The sequence below is a fragment of the Triturus cristatus genome, chromosome 4_1 (genome assembly GCF_964204655.1).
Source record: "Triturus cristatus chromosome 4_1, aTriCri1.1, whole genome shotgun sequence".
NCBI classification, from domain to species: domain Eukaryota; kingdom Metazoa; phylum Chordata; class Amphibia; order Caudata; family Salamandridae; genus Triturus; species Triturus cristatus.
In genome coordinates this window covers 31824575-31844590 of record NC_140585.1, presented here as the reverse complement: position 1 = coordinate 31844590, position 20016 = coordinate 31824575, and positions in this window count along the sequence as shown.

Below are 20016 nucleotides of genomic sequence, written 5' to 3'. Positions count from 1 at the left end.
GGGGGAAGGCGGACTGTCTGGGTTCTGCCGGCGAGGAGCGAGATGATCCATTCCAAGGCCTTTCCTTGGATTCCGATGTTGCTGAGGCGCTGTATCAGGGTGCGGTGGCATACGGTGTCGAAGGCTGCCGAGAGGTCCAGGAGAATTAGGGCAGCTGTTTCCCCGTTGTCGAGCAGGGACCTGATGTCGTCGGTGGCTGCGATGAGGCCGGTCTCGGTGCTGTGGTTTGCTCGGAAGCCGGACTGCGAGGAGTCGAGGGATCCGTTGGTCTCGAGGAAGGCCGAGAGTTGTTTGTTGACGATCTTCTTGATGACTTTGGCCGGTAAGGGGAGGAGCGAGATGGGGCGGAAGTTCTTGAGGTCCGTGGGGTCCGCGGTGGGTTTCTTCAGGAGGGCGCTGAGCTCGGCGTGTTTCCAGCTCTCTGGGAAGGTGGTGGATGCGAAGGAGCTGTTGATGATGTTCCGGAGTTGGGGTGCGATGATGGAGTCGGCTTTGTTGAAGATGTGGTGTGGGCAGGGGTCGGTTGGGGAGCCAGAGTGGATGGTGTTCATCGTGTGGGTGGTATCTTCGGTGCTGACCGTCTTCCAGGTGCGGAGGGTGGTGGTGGGGGGCGCCGGATCGGTGGTAGGGTGCGCGGTCTGTGCGCCAAAACTGTTGTGTATGTCGGCAATCTTGCGGTGAAAGAACGAGGCGAGTGAGTCGCAGAGGTCCTGCGAGGGTGTGATGTTGTTGTTGCAGGCGCTGGGGCTGGAGAGTCTTTGACGATGCTGAAGAGTTCCTTGCTGTTGTGGGAGTTGTTGTCCAGTCGTTCTTTGAATGTGGTCCTTTTGGTGGTGCGGATCAGTTGGTGGTGTTTGCGGGTGGCGTTCTTGAGGGCTGTCATGTTTTCTGTAGTCTGGTCGTGGCGCCAGCCTTTCTCGAGGGTACGGCAGGTTTTCTTGGAGTTTTTGAGGTTGTTGGTGAACCAGGAGGCTTTCTTGCTGCCGTGTCTGCTGGGGGGGTTCTTAAGTGGTGCGAGGTCATCGGCGCAGTTGGTGAGCCACTGTGTGAGGTTGCGGGCTGCTTCGTTGGGGTCCGTCGTGTTGGTGGGGGGGTTCTGGCTGAGGAAGGTGGTGAGCTGGTCGGCGGTGATCTTGCTCCAGCTTCTACGGGGAACCTGTTGAGGGTGGTTGTGGGTCGTGGTTCTCCTGAAGTTGAAGTGGACGCAGCTGTGGTCTGTCCAGTGCAGTCCGGTGGAGTGACTGAAGGAGATGTGCTTGCTGGAGGAGAAGATGGGGTCAAGCGTGTGGCCGGTGATGTGGGTGGGGGTGTTCACCAGTTGCTTGAGTCCGAGGTTGGCGAGGTTGTCCAGCAGGGTGGCGGTGTTGCTGTCATTGTTGTTCTCCAGGTGGAAGTTGAGGTCTCCTAGGAGGATGTAGTCTGAGGAGGTAAGGGCGTGCGGGCTGACGAAGTCTGCGATGGCTTCGCTGAATTGTGTGCGTGGTCCCGGGGTGTTGATGGTGACCTCAGCTAGGCCTACCAGTGCAAGGGGATCGCCCTTCTCTGCACAGAGTCCTCAGACCAATAGGAAGAAGTTGGCACAGAAACTGGAATAGAAAATACAAAGTTTAATAAACCTCATGAGGTGGAACTACATTCACACAGCACCCTTCGGTGTTGAGTGAAGTAGCACACTGAACAGAAGAAGCATGGTCCTTTTATACCCACACAGGGGCTGAAAAAGGCGGTACAAGTACACATGAGAAGAGTTATGCACATAGATGGTCATACAGAAACTGCACAGTCAACAAGTAGGAGGAGTAATAAGTTGCTGACATCAGTTAGAACAGCCTGACAGTTCTATACTAGGAACAGGTGCACTCTACTAGCTAAGCACATCTACGCATGTGCAGGACTCTGGGAGAGGGAAACAGCAAATGTCCAGCACATAGCTAACTAAAATGGCTGCCAAGTACAAAATGGCTTTCAGCTCATGCAAAGAGATTAATGCAATCTTCAACAGGGGGTCTGTAGACGAGGGTGCCTCTGAGGGTGGTCTTGGGGTCGGAGTGTATCTGGAAGTGAAGGTGTTCGGCGGCGGTGAGGGTGTCGTCGGAGTTGGTCGTGATTCGGATGGTGTTTCTGTGGACGATGGCGATGCCTCCTCCGGCTTGGTTGACGCGGTCCTTCCGGGCGATCTTGTAGCCATCCGGGATGGCTATGGCGATGTCGGGAGCTGAGGAGGCGTTCATCCATGTTTCTGTGAGGAAGGCGACGTCTGGTGATGTTGTGTCGAGAAGGTTCCAGAGTTCGACGGCGTGCCTGTGGATGGAGCGGGTGTTGAGCAAGATGAACTTGAGGTGGTCGTTGCTGGAGCCTGGCTTGGTGGGTGCAGTGCAGGATCAGGTGCAGGTGAAGTTGCAGGCGTGGCAGGTGAATGCTCCGTGGGTGCGTTTCGGGTTGGCTTGGTAGCAGGCTAACTGTCGGCCGGTGTTGAGTGCGTGGAGGGTAGCGGCGTCGTATCTCTGACGGGTTGGCTGGCTTCGGCGGGGTCCAGGGGTTCTGGCGCTGGCCGCGGTCCAGGCGTGGACGGGTGTCGACGGGCTTGCCTTTGGCGCGCCTTCGGCGCACAATCGGCGCACCCGCTGCGCACGGTCCCCGCCATATATGGCGAAGTGGGAGGGAGGAGCAGCTGGGAGGCGGGAGCGGGGCGGCGAATGGGGAACGGGTGCCAAGAGAAGGGGGCGGGGCCTCGGAGAGCAGCGGCGGGGAGCGGAGGGGGGGTGGAAAGAGCGGGAAGACGGAGCGGGAGAGCGAGGGCAAGCCTGGGCAAGCCTGGAGAGCAGGGGCCTTAAGAAGAGGCGGCAGCAAGAGAGGCCAAGAAGGCAGCAGCAGCAGAATCTGGGCACACGGGGGCCGTGCGGAGTGGAGTGACCGGGTCAAGGGATGCATATCTTCCTTCACTTTATTTTGCATAGCAGGTTATAAGAACATCGTATAAAAAACACAATAAACACAATAGACTACACATCCCATGAACCATAGGGGGGGTAGTCTCCATGGTAACAACAGTCTAATCCCGTGACAGTCCACAATACATATTCCAATGACGTCCCTTCCGCTTCCTCTTTCTTCACTGCTCGTTAGTTAAGTGGCATTATTTTCATTACTCGCTTATCTGACGGTTATTAGTCTTGTTGTATAGCGGTTACTGGCGTTTTGAATCATTATTGCTTGTTTCTTTACTTATTTGTTTAGCGCGGTAGGCTCTTGCCCGAGCGCTTTATCCCCCTTCATATTCGGACCTCGCGGTGTGTGCTTCGTGCGCTGAGGGGATTCTGTAGGGCGCGTCATTGCCGTTGGAGGCAGCTCTGTCGAGCGCTAAGCCGGCTGTGAGGTGCGATCGGGAGCGCGGGCGCTGAGCTTGTGGCTGGCCTGCTTCCCGACCAACTTTCTCCTTGACACCGCTTGCAGTGATTTCTTCCCCACACGCTTTAACAGCGCCACCTGCTGGTTGGATTTTCTCTTGTTCAAGAGTGATTTTGACAGCTTGAGTTTTTCCCTAGCTGTGCTGAGCACTGGAGAGGGGGCTGCCTAGATTATCTTTAATGCGTTGTTTGTGCTCTCACCCTCTTGACTATGTCTTCTTCTGAAGACCATGTTTACTCCTCCATTCAGGAGGCAGAAGAGGAATGGCCTCAACACCTCCCTCCTGCAGTGAAACATGCCCTCTCACAAGCCATCTCTAGGGTGCTGGCCCCCCTGCAGGATAGGGTGGATCAGTTAGCCAGAAGTATCCAGGGGATGTTTGGCGACCCTAATTTGGCGGGGGCAGGTCCCAGTGGCTCTCAAGGGGAGAGTAGGAAGGCCATGAAGCATCATGCGGGGCACTTGGAAGGGTTTGACAGGTTGAGAGAAACCTTCCTGAAGAGTGCGCGAACGCTCAAACACGCACCCTGCCGGGAGGAAGAGGAGCCCGGAGAAGCTTGCGACTCGTTCGCCCCAAATTCGGACCCTGATGGCGGGCTTTCCCTTGAAGGGGAGGGTGTGTCAGAGGGGGGCATCTCCTCCGACGAGGATAAGGACTTGGGTCGTCCATGGCGCTCAGGTTCCCGTTCCTCAGAGTCCCAGGACGGGGACGGGGGACATTCGGACATGTTTGAACCCACGCAGATTTACCATCCTAGGTCGTCTGAATGGTTCCCTGACACCAAGGTGGCGGAGTTCGTGGCGGCTAAGATTCGCCAGCCTCTGGAGAGGGACGTTAGAGCTTGGATGAGGGGAGAATGTCCCCGATCTTCGCTCAAAGGGAAGGTGGTGCACACTCCAGAGATTAATGAAAAGCTTTGTACCTTTTTTGCCAAGTATATGCGAGACCCCAAAAAGGGTACAAATAGATCCTGGAGAAATTGTCACGATAAACTCCTAGATGTGGTGGGGCCCTTGACCCAGATCATCCAGCTGGCGGAACGCTCGAAAGAATCTGGAGACCCTTTGTCTACGGATATAGTCGCGGGTTGGGCGCAGCGAGCAATTTGTCTTCTTGGCAACGCAAACTGTGCCCTGGCAGCAGAGAGTATTATATAGATACAATGGTTCTGTCTGGAATTTTTCAATTGCTTTAGAGTGTTCACAGTATATATACATTACATGTAACACATATCCATAAATTAGGAAAAAAGGGAAGGAAAATAAAATAAAACACACCCAAGCGAAATTTTAATCGGTATTTTTTTAAGAAGGAATAACGAATAAGCTAGGCTACAGTGATACAATTGAAAGACTTGTGAAGAAGGAGTGACATGTAGTGGTAAATACAGACGGTAAACTTAGTATATGACAAATAGAGAAATCAAAAAAGATTTTTTGGGAGGATACAATTTTTGATTATGTCCATATGATTGTTCACATACACTTCATGATCCTGTATAAGTTAATTTGTGAACTGAGACGTTGTGTAGACTCATAGTATGCGTCGACGTTTCGACCCTGTGTAAAGCGCAATATTTAATAAGCGTCACGGCGGGTCTTCCTCGGGACAGTGGGGTAGGTATGTAGCCTATGGAGTAAAATTGAAAGGCTAATTTAAGGGTGTGTGTTTATAAGAGCAGTAAATAAATTGATGTTCTATGTGGTAGTAGTGCTTACCCTGCGCAGAAGGTCAAGAATCACTGCGCGTGCGTTGGGCTTCTTAGTCCAGCAGAAATAGATATGATTTGACCTATGGGGTGATAATGTGGCTTTAGCAGCAGAGAGGAGAAGATCCCTCCTTATAAAGATTGATCCAAAGCTAGGGGACTTAGCTACCTCTGAGGCAGGCCCCGTGGCTCAGGGTAAGGTTTTTGGTGAACCGTTTTTTAAGGCGTTGAACAAATTTGTAACCACTTTTTCGGCCCTGGACAAGGCTCAGGCCTCTATAAAAAAGATTTTTCCAGGGCGTATTTTTGCCGGGCATGAAGAGGCAGGGGTTGCTCCTCCGGCCGTTCCCAGCAGCAAGGCTCCTCTGGTAGAGGTCAACAACGACGGAATAATGGCTGGAACGAAGGTCGCCAGGGAACCTTCTATCCCAGTAGAGGTTCCGGAAGAGGGAAAGGTCGGAACAACAGAGGTGGTGCGAACGCCCCTGGAGGTCCCTCTGGTAAGGATTACCCTTTCTTCCCCTCAAGATCTAGGGGGGAGGCTCCTACTCTTCTCTCACAATTGGGGAAAGATCACATCAGACCCGTGGATATTGCAGACAGTAAGGGGTTTCCACATAGAGTTCTACGGCACCCCTGTTCAGACGATGCGCTCCAGACCTTTACATTTCTCAGCAGAAGAGGAGAGTTTGATAGAGACTGAGATTTCGGATCTTCTAAGGAAAGGAGCTGTTTGCAGGTCAGTACTTCATCCGAATGGTTTTCTCAGCAACCTTTTCCTGGTAGAGAAAATGGACAAGGGCTTCAGACCGGTTATCAATTTAAAAGAGTTCAACAAGTGGCTGGTTTACCGCCACTTCAAGATGGAGGGGATACATTTACTTCAGGATATCCTCCTTCAGGGGGATTGGATGGTCCGAATCGACCTGAAGGATGCTTATCTGACGGTTCCCATGTTCCCCCTCACAGGCGTTTTGTCCAGTTAGCCTGGAAAGGACAGGTTTTCGAGTTTCGAGCGTTGCCCTTCGGCCTTTCTTCAGCTCTGTGGTGCTTCACGAAGCTGTTGCGCCCAGTGGTGGAGACGCTCCGCCAAAGGGGGGTGAGAATGATTATCTATCTGGACGATATCCTGATTTTGGATCAGTCTCTGGTGCATCTCACCCAGAACGTGACCATGACTTTTGCATTACTTCAAGATCTGGGTTTTGTAATCAACGCTCAAAAGTCGGAACTGCTTCCAGCACAGCAGATGGTCTTCTTGGGTTTTCTCATAGACTCCGTCTCGGCTTCCTTGAGTCTACCGGAGCCAAAGGTGAACAAGATATGGAAAGAACTGTCACAGGTTCTACGGAGAGACCAGGTTTTGCTGCGCAGGCTCACCAAATTAGTGGAGCTGCTCTCCTCTTCGATCCAAGCCATATTTCCCGGCCCATTGCATTACAGGGCTCTTCAGAGATTGAAGGCTCAGCATCTACGGCGAGGTCTGACCTATTTGGAGATCATCTCATTATCGGAGGTGGCCAGGACCAAACTTCTGTGGTGGATCGACCACATGTCGGCCTGGAAGGGTCGGGCGATCTTCGGGTCGTCCCCGGACTTGGTGATCGAGTCGGATGCCAGCAGAGCAGGCTGGGGAGCCCGATGTGGCGACATATCGATGGGAGGCAGATGGTCGGTGGAGGAACTCCATTTGCACATCAATTGTCTGGAACTGCTGGCGGGATCCTTTGCGGTGAAGTCCCTGGCCAAGGACAGGATCTCTTGTTGCATCCTCTTGAAAATGGACAACATGTCAGTGGTGCAGTAGATCAATCGCCTGGGCGGTCCTCGATCTTGGGCCTTATCCAACCTGGCGAGGGACTTCTGGCACTACTGCCTCCAGAAGCAAATCTCAGTGACGGCGGAGTATCTTTCCGGCTTGCAGAACACGGTGGCGGATTGGAACTCCGGGAATTTCTTGGCTTCCAGTGATTGGCGTCTCGATCGTGCAGTCTTCCTGGCTTTGATGGCCAGATGGGGCCCATGCAGTCTGGATCTTTTTGCCTTACGGCTGAACCACCAACTTCTGCGCTTTGTTAGCTGGAGACCGGATCCGGAGGCCACAGCGGTGGATGCTTTTCTGCAGGACTGGTCGAAGGAGTACCCTTACGCTTTCCCACCTTTCATGATGATACCCAGAGTGGCGGCCCAAGTTCGTCATCAGGTAGCGTCCATGGTGTTGATTACACCAGTCTGGAGAGCGCAGGTCTGGTTTCCGACACTAATGGAGTTGTCGTGGGATTGTCCGATTCAGCTTTCCTCATTCCCTTCAATTCTCCAGGATCCCCAGGGGGGCCTTCATCCTCTGGTGCTTCAGGGCCATTTGCAACCCATGGCGTGGAAGATTTCAGGGGACGTTGGAAAGACGACCAACTTTCTTCAGACGCTGCAAACCTGTGGAAATATGGATTTTTATGGTCAGTTATGTCCCCTATCTTGGACCCCAACGGTTTCATGTATAAACCATAAGTACATGTATGTTTCCTCCAGTTCCAGTTATGAAGACGCAAACACATGTGCGTCCACCGTCAACATGTCCTCTTTCAGATCCGCCATGAATGGGTCGGATATTCTATTCCTAAGTATGAAAGGCCACCGGCTTTATATGGTTCACTTATCCCATTTTACAGTTCAAGCGAGTAGGCCCTGATTCTGCCATCAAGCCTTTTCTGCCTTCTGCCTCTGAAAGCTCCAGTCTGAGCTCGCATCTGTACCCATGAACTTTGTCCTACTCCCTGCGCGGCTAACGGTGCCTGACTCCAGCCTGTTGCCTGCCAAAAACTGTATTTCACCTTCAAGATTATCTGCTTTGCTCCGCTCCCTATCCAATACATTCCTGTCTAGTAGTTTAAGTAAACATTCTCCCAGCTACCGAGCAAAGGGCCCGGCTTCTCTGTCTTCATGCAAGTAATTCATAGCCCTATTACTATGGAAGATTTCTGCCCTCGCATCTAGTATAGACACTTAGACGCTTGTACACGCACTAACGGACAGTATAGTCAGTATAGAATAAGATTCTATCCTAAGAGACCTTTCTTTTTGGATAACACAGTTCTTTAAACATAGGATATTAGATATGATTTGGGATTAGGTTGACATAACCCCAGACTTCTGTCTCCACATGTAGAGCTAAATGTCAAGTCCCCTTCACCCCCTAGTTGCACGTCAATCACACGTCATGCTGCTGCGCGCGCATCTCTGCCAAGTATTTCTGCTGACATTGCGAAATTCTTTCATGGAACCACCCATTTATGACATCATATCTGGTGACGTTCTTTAGTTACGCCCAGTTACACCCACTTTAGTTACGCATGGATATTTTATCTTAGTTATCAATTGTTACGCCTCCTGCATCTGTTTCACTGTAATGCCTATTGTATAAAAATGATTACTTGTCAATAAAGTGTGGTCCTTCACTTCCTGAACCTTCGTGGTGATGGAATATGGAGTCCTCAATTCGAATTGATTTTGGAATAAAGCCCGTTCCGAACCTCTAATACCACGGATTCTGCCTCTTATTTTACTGAGCTATTATTATAGATTTTCCGCATCAAATTAAGTTCCGGTAATTAAATTATTTACCACATATATGGCGCCCGAACAGGGACACTTTCTCATCTCACGCGCCGGAGGTGCGTTGCAGGCCCGGTCTCCTGTCACAGCTGGACGGACAACAACGCGTACCCACAGGATTTCCTGTATCTCCCTCCTGCCGAGCGGGGGTAACTGAGGCTGCGATCAACACCCAGACGAGGCGGTGAGAAGTGCGAAGTATCCCGACCAGAGCCTAGCTGAGAGAGCAAGATCCGAGGTATACAGAGGCCCACCAGTTCCGAAGTTCCGAAGTATCGAGTCGAGTCCAGTCCGGTCCGAGTCCAGTTCAGTTCAGTTCCGAGGCCTTCCGTTCCGAGCTACCCGGTGAGTACCATTGTCGGGGAGGCGTTCTGACGTGCACATAGGTTGTGCCGGTCAAGACGGGTTTGGGTACACAAATCCGGTCTGCACTGTTTCAGCAGTGCATCTGTACTGTTTAGCAGTATATCAAGTATTTGTAGTATAATTCAGAATTACCTAGTTAGTGCCGAGTATTATGCTTAGTAACTAGTTCCCTAGATGGCCATCATTGTTGTTCATTAAATGTTAAATGTTAAAAATGTTTTAAACACGTTCTGCATATTGTGGTGTGAATGACTGTTCATTATTGTGTTTCGTTGTATTAAACGTGTTCAAAATTAGGTATCAGATCAGTTTTCAATATGCCGCTCTTTTCGAAATTAAGACAGATAAAAACCAGAAAAGGGGGACTCGAAGAAGCTGTTCCCATTCCCCCTAGGGACACTCCAGGGTACTTCATGTATCATAAACATGGCCTAGACGCCATATTATTTCTTGATTTATGGGTAGACTACACCAAGGAATTACCAGAAAGTCAGAGGTGGCCCGCAGCTGGGACCTGGGATGCAGATTGCATCGTGAAAGTAGAGGAAGAATTATGGAAAAAGAAAGCTAGACAATCACAGAAAGACGCCATTGAATTATGGCGTAAAGAATCGTATAGACGTACAGAAAAAGCACGTAGACAGGAAGAGAAGAGTAAGGAGAATTCAAATAAAGTTCGAGAAAATATATTAATTGAAGAAGGTACTCGAGTAAAATCAGAACAAGTAGACAGACAACGAAATGCCCTTATGAATGGTATGTATCCTCTTCTGGCCAAAGGATTACCTAAGGCTACTCCGGAGATACCAAAAGACTTGCCACCCCCATTGTTTCCGTTAAAAGTACATCCCAAAGGGCATCCCAGAACCGCAGAAGATGTTTTTCTTTCCTCTTATTTAGACGACGCAGCTCCCGAGTATGCTAATGCTGCGCCACATAGACCGCCTGCAGAGGGGGTTCAACGCCAAGACCCTCTTCCGTCTGTACCTCCGCAACAGCAAACTCCGACACAAGTTCCGGCAAGCACATCTGCTTCGACATCTGTATCCACACCTATAGTTGCTATATCACGTTCAACGAATCCTTTCACATCCAGCACCCCAGGTGGGGCTACCGGAGGTACATCTAACATTTTTTCCACGCCACCCAGAGTAAATAAACTTTCCTTTCAAGAATTAGCCCACCAACGTACGCCCAAACTAGTAACTCCCAACACGCTCAAGGAACTTCTAATAGATTGTAGATATGACCCTGTGCCCGGAAAAGGGGACGAAATGATGCTAGCATCATTACGTATCCGACGAGCTGCAATATATTTAGGGAAGCTACCAGGAATGACTACACACTTAGAAAATATATATCACTTTGTTCAGTCAAGGCGAGATTCTGAGAGTATTAACAGAGCCATGGAGTACCAAAAAGTGGAAATACAGGGGGAACTGTTACGTTTCCTCATAAATTGTGTGATCAGAAATCAAGACCAACCAGGGGTAAATCCGAAAGAAATGCAAATTCTTACCACATGGAGTCAGAATATATCAGAGGGGAGACATGATAAACGATCATGTATAGTAGCTATGTGCCGAAAGATCCGCAAAGAAATAGAACGAATACACGAAGAAAGATTAACAGTAGACGAACCTGAACAAACCGAGGAGGAGGAAGAATTAGAACTGCCCACAGGACAGTTAGAAACCATGGCCTATGTAGGTAGAGGAAGATCTTGCAATAATACTAGATGCTTCACTGATCCGATACGTCCGGTACGTCCAGATAATAGCAGAAATTTCCAAACTCCTATAATAAATATAAGGTCCCCCGAACATTCGTTCCAAGCCGCTGACAAATTACTCCGAGAACGAAGGGGTTATCATATACTCGATTCTATGGACGAACAAGAATTAGCCAGGTCAGCCGTTCATTGGGTTGATAGTCCCGGAAAATATAGTGATGATACATTAGCACACACGTTTTTGAACCTCGCCCCAGATGAACAGCGTTTAGCTGGTATCTATATGATTCAACAACTCCTTATATTATATAAAAGCCAACACTCCGACCCTGGTCCCTTACCTGATATATTGACTAAATTACTCACGAATAAATGGAGAGGTTCAGGTACTGAGCTAATTAGAGAAATACTAGAATCCAGAAAGCAGTACATTCTTTTTGTATGTCCCGAACATGTCTCACTGCCCATCAAGGAAAGAACGACGTATTATATGGATAGACAGAATCCCTTACGCGAAGTCCACCCGATAAAAGGAGAGGACAATCAGTTTAAACGTGTGTTTGTATACACACCAATATCTAAAATAGAACTATTGGAAATGAAGAAGGTGGTACCCAGTCATGACAAAGACCCAGCGGGTTTCCACCGAGAAATTAAAGACATGTTACTCATGGGAGAATATACCTACCCCGACATTATGACAATATTGAAGGTATTAATGCCTGCGGGCATTTATGAAAAACTCAAGGAAAAGGATTGGGAGGTGGGAGACCAAAAGATAGATTGGACAGCATTAGAAAACGAAGAAAAAGCTCGAGGTCCAGGTGCAGGGCTTGGGGACAAGACCAAAACACTACCAGGTTTACTAGTACAGGTACTACCACGTTTATTAACTACGAAAAAGGAAGACTGGGGTGCAATCTCAGCCTGTAAACAAAAACCAGACGAGGACACTAGTGATTTCTACGCCCGATTCGAAAAATGTTTTGGTATAAATAGTGGAATAAAAGCAAGCAGCGAATCGTATCCACATCTGTTTGTGACAAAGTTAGTTGAAAATTCTTTGCCCCAAGTTAAGAATAGAGTATTGAAATTCGAGAGTACCTGGCAAGGTAACACTCCGTCACAAATGTTACAAATGTTACAGTACCATCACAATAGAATTAGAGAGGAACAAGAACATGAACAAAGACGCATGAAAGACACGAAAATGAAAATGCTAGTTTCCCAGACAGTTCCAGCTGACGGTCATAAAAAGGGTATGACACAGTCCAGTGTTTCAACAGGTCCTGTAAAAGGGACATGCAACTATTGTAAACAGCCAGGCCATTATGTACACGATTGTCCAGTTTTAAAACATAATATCGCCACAGGTAATACAAAAGAAAGACCACGACCACTTAGACAGGATCAGAACCAACAAGGAGCTCCGCAGCATGCACAGTCCATGCCAGCTCCGCAACAGTCTATGCCAGCTCCACCACCACAGCCTATTGCTGCCACACAAACAACGACACGACAGATGTACCAGACCGCACAGTATGACTATCCTGATTATCAACGATACTCATGAAACAGCCTAGAGAGGGAAGTTGGCTTACCCCTTATTGAGGTCCCTGTAGATCAAGAAGGACCTTATGTACACAGTGAACTATTAGGCCAAGATAGAACATTTTTACTTGATACAGGGGCAAGCCGAACAACAATAAAACGTAGTGAAGTTCCAGGGGCACCCCTCTCAGGCTCACAGAATATTTCCCTTGGCTTTTTAGGAAAACCTATCGTTAACGAAGTATCACAGCCTCTTCCCCTTACGATTGGTCCCTTGACACGAACTACAGATTTATTGCTTACTAAATCATGCCCAGAAAACCTGTTAGGTATAAAAACTTTGAAAGCTCTAGGAGCTATAATATGTTGTTCTCCGGAAGGAGTAAGATTGTTTTTACGTGATTTCAAAGGGCACTATGTGTCCCGAGACATGGATCACCGACTGCAGACTTTACCCACACATTTATGGGCACAAGGCCCTACAGATGTTGGTTGCATGAACATTACACCATATCGAGTCACACTAAAGGCAGGAGTGGTACTACCACGAATGCGACAATACAAGTTACCACCAGATGCTGTAGTGGCTTTACTGCAAATCATTGACGAACTTATTACCCAAGGAGTGGTTGTGGAAACAGACTCCAATGTATGTAATTCACCGATAATCCCGATTCTTAAACGAACTGATCCAAAGGCCCCGCCAGTATATCGATTGGTTATTGATCTGTGCGAATTAAATAAATGTATTGTACCACAATACCCCGTAGTTCCAGACATTTCTTCATTACTGACAGCTATTGATTCGGAAGCAACATTCTTTACTGTAATTGATCTCAAGAATGCCTTTTTCAGCGTCCCAATAGATCCGGAAAGCCAATACTTGTTCGGATTTAGTTTAAATGGACGAAGCTTTAAATTCACACGCGCACCCCAAGGATTCACAGAAAGCCCCAGCATCTATAGCCAAGCACTGAAACGAGAACTTGACAGTATACACATGCCAGTCAACACTGCCCTGCTTCAATATGTCGATGATCTGCTGATCACCGCTAGAAGCGAACCTGAATGTGAAAAAGCCTCACTGACGGTTTTACAATTTTTGGCCGAAAAGGGGCACAAGGTGTCCCCTTCTAAGCTGCAATTCTGTGTCCAGCGAGTTGTTTACCTTGGTCACTCGCTGTCCAAGGAGGGAAGGCAGCTTACACCAGATCGCATCCAGTTAATTGCTAACATGCCAATACCCAAGACACAAAAGGAGGTGCGGGCTTTTATAGGCCTCACTTCATATTGTAGGCAGTGGATCCCTCAGTATGCATTTCTAGCAAAACCACTCATTCAGTTGACAACACAGGAGGCAGCCACATCGACTGTCCTCCCTTGGACTCAGGAACATACACAAGCTTTTGAAAGCCTAAAGAAAGCTTTATGTCAAGCACCCGTTTTAGCAACACCATGTTACTATAAACATTTTACACTCTTTGTTACAGAACGCGAAGGTACTGCTTTATCAGTACTCACACAGGAACAAGCAGGATCACACAAACCGTGTGCTTATTTTTCTAGTACATTAGATCCCGTAGCTCAGGCTCTGCCTGCGTGCCTGAAATCAGTGGCAGCAACAGCTTTAGCAATCAGACAAAGCGATGCCATAGTGTTAGGACACCAATTGACAGTACAAGTACCACATGCAGTAGAGGTTCTCTTGAACCGCACACAGACACAACACTTGACTATAGCACGACTCACTGGTTACGAATTAACATTGTTTCAGCCACATATAGAAATCAGACGTTGTAGTACATTGAATCCTGCCACACTGTTACCAGTAAACGGAACAGACCCACTTGCACATGATTGTATTGAAGTTATCACTATCACGACGAAACCTAGACAAGACTTGACAGACGTCCCATTGTCAGATCCAGACCTGACGTTGTATGTAGATGGGTCATGTATGAGAACAAGTACAGGAGAGTTAGTGGCCGCGTATGCAGTCACAACAGATACTGAAGTCATTGAAACAAATCGCATAAATACCTTGTCCGCTCAAGCAGCAGAGCTCGTCGCTCTGACACAAGCCTGTATTCAAGCTACGAATAAAAAAGTCAACATATATACTGATTCACGTTATGCATTCGGAGTTGTACATGACTTCGGCGTGCTGTGGCGAGAGAGAGGTTATTTAACTTCTCACGGTACCCACATTCAGCACGGACCCCTCATTCATGCCTTACTAGATGCAATACATCTACCCACTGCAATATCAATTATGAAATGTAAAGCTCATACGAAAGTTACTGATATCATTTCCCAAGGCAATGATTTAGCTGACAGAACAGCTAAACAGACTGCTCAAACCCACACATCTGACATGACAAAGACAATAGTTCCGACACCAACACATTGCATGACGGTTAAGGATCCCGCTCTTGACGTAAGTGACATACAGACACATGCTACACCAGATGAAATAAAGAAATGGACTGAATTAGGAGGGACCCAAACGGATCAAGGATGGATGACGAAGGAAAAATCTGTGTGGTTCCTTCCTGATTCAATGGTCCAAGTTATCATTAACACTGTACATAGTCCAGCGCACCTAGGAGAAAAAGCTATGCTAGACAGCATTCAACACATTTGGTTCAACAAACATTTACGAGCAGCAGCTAAACAAAAAGTCCGTACCTGTATGATCTGTTGTCAGTTTAACCCAGGTAAAAGCATTCCCGTAGAACAGGGTGGATTTCAGCCTCCTGATCACTCTTTTGAAGTCCTCCAGATGGATTATATCCAGATGGAACGATGTCGAGGATTCAAATATGTTCTCGTAGTTGTCTGTGCTCTTTCCCGTTGGACAGAGGCATACCCGGTTTCAGATTACACTGCCCCGACTACTGCCAAACAATTGGTTCGAGAATTCTTCCCACGATACGGTTTACCACGTGTTGTCTACTCAGATAACGGCCAGCCGTTCTCCTCCGAACTAATGAAACACGTTTCACTTTTGTTAGGCTATCAGTGGAGATTTCACTGTGTCCGACACCCCGAGGCAGCAGGTCTCGTGGAACGACATAATCAAACTCTGAAAATTAGATTGTCCAAAATATGTAGAGAAAAAGGTGTCGACTGGGTAGTAGCCTTACCAGTTGCACTCTTTTACATGAGAATGGTAGCGCACTCTCGAACAGGGCTATCCCCTTATGAGGTGGTCTTTGGTAGACCACCAAATATGTGGGGGACGCCTATACCACGAAAAATAACTGATGTTGACTGTAACATGCTGACAGATTACTTGGCTTCCTTGATGTCTGCACTACAATCTTGTCGTTCACAGGTAGCTGCAGCCTTTCCCGACAACACCGAGGTGAAACCCCATGACGTAATTCCAGGGGACTTGGTGTTAGTGAGGAACTTTGACCGGAAGTCTCAGCTGGATCCTAGGTGGAAATCGCCTCAACTCGTACTGTTAACCACGAGGACAGCCGTGAAGATCGAAGGTCGAAAAGGCTGGATACATTCAAGTCATATCAAGAAATTTCATGGACTACCGTCCGATGTAAATGACACACCTTGCGTGTCTTCACCGATTGACTCAAAGCTTCCTTTGGTTGAACTGAATGACAAAGAACAATACAGACTAAAACTAAGGTCTAACAAGTCAGACAATTTGATTGTTTAAGTCCTCTCCAAGGTGAATCGGTCGAATTTGTCCCTGACATGAATCCCCTAGACCTGAATAGAGAGAGACACCGAAGGAAGCGAATGAAACAACATGCGTACTATAAATCACTGCGTAGTCATTGCACAGTGACGTTATTAATTTTGTTTTTCTTATGTCTTTTAATAATAGCTGCAAGTATATTGTTGCACATATATTATCCTATTTCTAAACATGTTTATAATGTTACTGCTGAACATTCTTTTAGTGAATTTCCCCCGCATGAGTTGTCATATAGATTTGCGCTGCGCAATAACACTTTTATTAGTATGTTACATCATTCCCATCAGGTTAGCAATGCTACAAATTGTTGGATATGTGGCCGACTCCCTCCCTATCAGAACTATAAAGGAATTCTGCCTCTCTTCCCATACCCGTTCACACACAATGGCTCCTGTGGAGCATGGTTTAGTCTAATTAATTCCCAAGATTCGAATTCCGCAGTTTATCAAGACAACTGGGTATGGGGAAACCTGAACTTAGTTTTACTCAAAGTCTGCTACCCTGACAAGAAGGGACTTCCCAAAGGGACAGGAACTGATCTAGAAAATGAAGTATATGGATTAGGTAATTTCACGCTTAATCTCATGATCCTGAATGTTGAATCTGAAGCTGCACCAATTTTGCCCGCCATGTCAGTGTTTCCAGTTAAAGGTGAATTGTGTATAAGAAAGAATGGCTCCATACACATGGGCCACAGTAAATGCACCACTGTAATAGAATTCAGTGATCAAGGCAAGTCTACATTTAGAGCTTCTCGCCATTCCTACTTCATATGTGGTCAGACTGCATATATACGTCTGCCTCTAGATTGGGATGGTACCTGCTACATCGGATTCCTTTTGCCACCTGTTTTCCTAACTCCTCCTGATTATCATAGAAATACTCATTTAGTACACAATAGAGAACGGAGAGATCTCCCAATAGTCGATTACACTGAGACAGCATGGGAAAAATACACAGATTTCAATAAAGGTCTCTTTCCCTATATAGGTACAGTTACCAATAGTAAGCTGATACGTAGATTAACCAGAACCCTTGAAGCAGTAGTGAACGAAACTATTTCCGCCTTAGGCAATTTAACAGAAGAGCAGTCTGCTATGCGGATTGTTGTGCTTCAAAATCGTCTTGTCCTTGACGTCATCCTGGCCGATAGGGGCGGAGCTTGTAGGGTCATCGGATCAAGCTGTTGCATTTTCATACCAGAAAATTCGCCATCTGTATATAAAGCCATAACTCGCCTTCATAAGATTGTAAGCCAGATACACCAGAATCCAGGCACCTGGACTTGGTCCGGTTGGTTTTGGAGTGTATTATCTACCTTTGGATGGAGGGTCCTATCCTTCCTAGGTATTGGCTTTCTCATACTATTCAGTTGCTGTTTATGCCTACAATGTGGACCAGCGATCTGTGGTCTGTGTGCCACATCGTGTATTCCACCACCAAGATTTCATTCATCCCGGAAGAAGAAAGAAGAGCAAATGATGCTATATGAACAGATCAACGGATTGATGAAGATTGATATCTCTTAAGGGCAAGTAGGGGACAAGGAGGGAATGTGGAAATATGGATTTTTATGGTCAGTTATGTCCCCTATCTTGGACCCCAACGGTTTCATGTATAAACCATAAGTACATGTATGTTTCCTCCAGTTCCAGTTATGAAGACGCAAACACATGTGCGTCCACCGTCAACATGTCCTCTTTCAGATCCGCCATGAATGGGTCGGATATTCTATTCCTAAGTATGAAAGGCCACCGGCTTTATATGGTTCACTTATCCCATTTTACAGTTCAGGCGAGTAGGCCCTGATTCTGCCATCAAGCCTTTTCTGCCTTCTGCCTCTGAAAGCTCCAGTCTGAGCTCGCATCTGTACCCATGAACTTTGTCCTACTCCCTGCGCGGCTAACGGTGCCTGACTCCAGCCTGTTGCCTGCCAAAAACTGTATTTCACCTTCAAGATTATCTGCTTTGCTCCGCTCCCTATCCAATACATTCCTGTCTAGTAGTTTAAGTAAACATTCTCCCAGCTACCGAGCAAAGGGCCCGGCTTCTCTGTCTTCATGCAAGTAATTCATAGCCCTATTACTATGGAAGATTTCTGCCCTCGCATCTAGTATAGACACTTAGACGCTTGTACACGCACTAACGGACAGTATAGTCAGTATAGAATAAGATTCTATCCTAAGAGACCTTTCTTTTTGGATAACACAGTTCTTTAAACATAGGATATTAGATATGATTTGGGATTAGGTTGACATAACCCCAGACTTCTGTCTCCACATGTAGAGCTAAATGTCAAGTCCCCTTCACCCCCTAGTTGCACGTCAATCACACGTCATGCTGCTGCGCGCGCATCTCTGCCAAGTATTTCTGCTGACATTGCGAAATTCTTTCATGGAACCACCCATTTATGACATCATATCTGGTGACGTTCTTTAGTTACGCCCAGTTACACCCACTTTAGTTACGCATGGATATTTTATCTTAGTTATCAATTGTTACGCCTCCTGCATCTGTTTCACTGTAATGCCTATTGTATAAAAATGATTACTTGTCAATAAAGTGTGGTCCTTCACTTCCTGAACCTTCGTGGTGATGGAATATGGAGTCCTCAATTCGAATTGATTTTGGAATAAAGCCCGTTCCGAACCTCTAATACCACGGATTCTGCCTCTTATTTTACTGAGCTATTATTATAGATTTTCCGCATCAAATTAAGTTCCGGTAATTAAATTATTTACCACAAACCTCATCCAGCAGGCATGGGCATCAGGAACGATCAAGAGGTATCGCTCGGCTTGGCGACAATGGCATAGTTGATGTCTGGAGAGACAAGTGGATTCCATGGGGGCACAAGTTACTCATATTTTAAATTTTTGGGCAGAATTGTCTCAAGAAGGCTTGGCATAATGGACGGTTAACTCTTTTCGTTCGGCCATTTCCGCAGGACACTTTGAGATCGAGGGCAGACCAGCGGGGGAACACCCCTGGGTCTGTAAACTGATGCTGGGCATCCGGTTGGCTAATCCTCCTGAGCCTAGATATTCAGGCACGTGGGATGTCAACCAGGTTCTGAGACTCCTGTTGGGTTGGCAGGACAATCAATATCTGTCCCGCAAGGAGCTGTCCGCTAAGTTAGCTATTCTCTTATGTCTCATCTCATGTAAAAGAGTGTCAGATGTCAGGGCTCTAAAAATTACGGCTAGAGTTTTTACTCCGGAAGGAGTTACCTTTACCATTGCACGGAGGACGAAAACCAATACCGGGTCAGTATCGTATCCCTCCTCTCCGGACCATCCTAAGTTGTGTGTGGTGAGATGCATTAAGGAATACGAGGAAATGACCTCGGAACTTCGGCCACCCGGAGAGAGGCAGTTGCTTATTTCCATGCAGAAACCTTTCAAAGCGGTTTCTTCCCCCTCCATCGACAGGTGGGTACGATGGGTTATGTCTGAGGGAGGAGTGGATGTGAGTAGGTTTGGTGCACATTCCACTAGGGGGGCCATGGCATTGAAGGCTATCCAGGTAGGTGGTAGATTGGAAGATATTATGAATGCGGCCGATTGGTCATCTGATTCTACCTTAAAGAGGTTTTACTTTAAACCCATCTCGGAGGCGGCGTCTCTGGTTGTAAAGTAAGCTTTGAACTTGCATAATCCTCGCCTCCGTCCTGCCATAGAAGGAAAAATTTCCTAGCTTACGAGAAGGAAAGTTTCAATTCTATTAAGGACTAGGAGGCAAGGATTATCCCTCCCTGAGATTAAGTTCATTACCTTCCCACCCGGGAGACTTTTCGTTATTAGTAAGTAAGTTCTTCCATGGATTACTGTTGATCAAGTACTTACATGTATTGTTGTTGATTCATGGCATATGTCATTGCGTTTAGTGCATTTGCTATGTTATTTTCTGTTTTG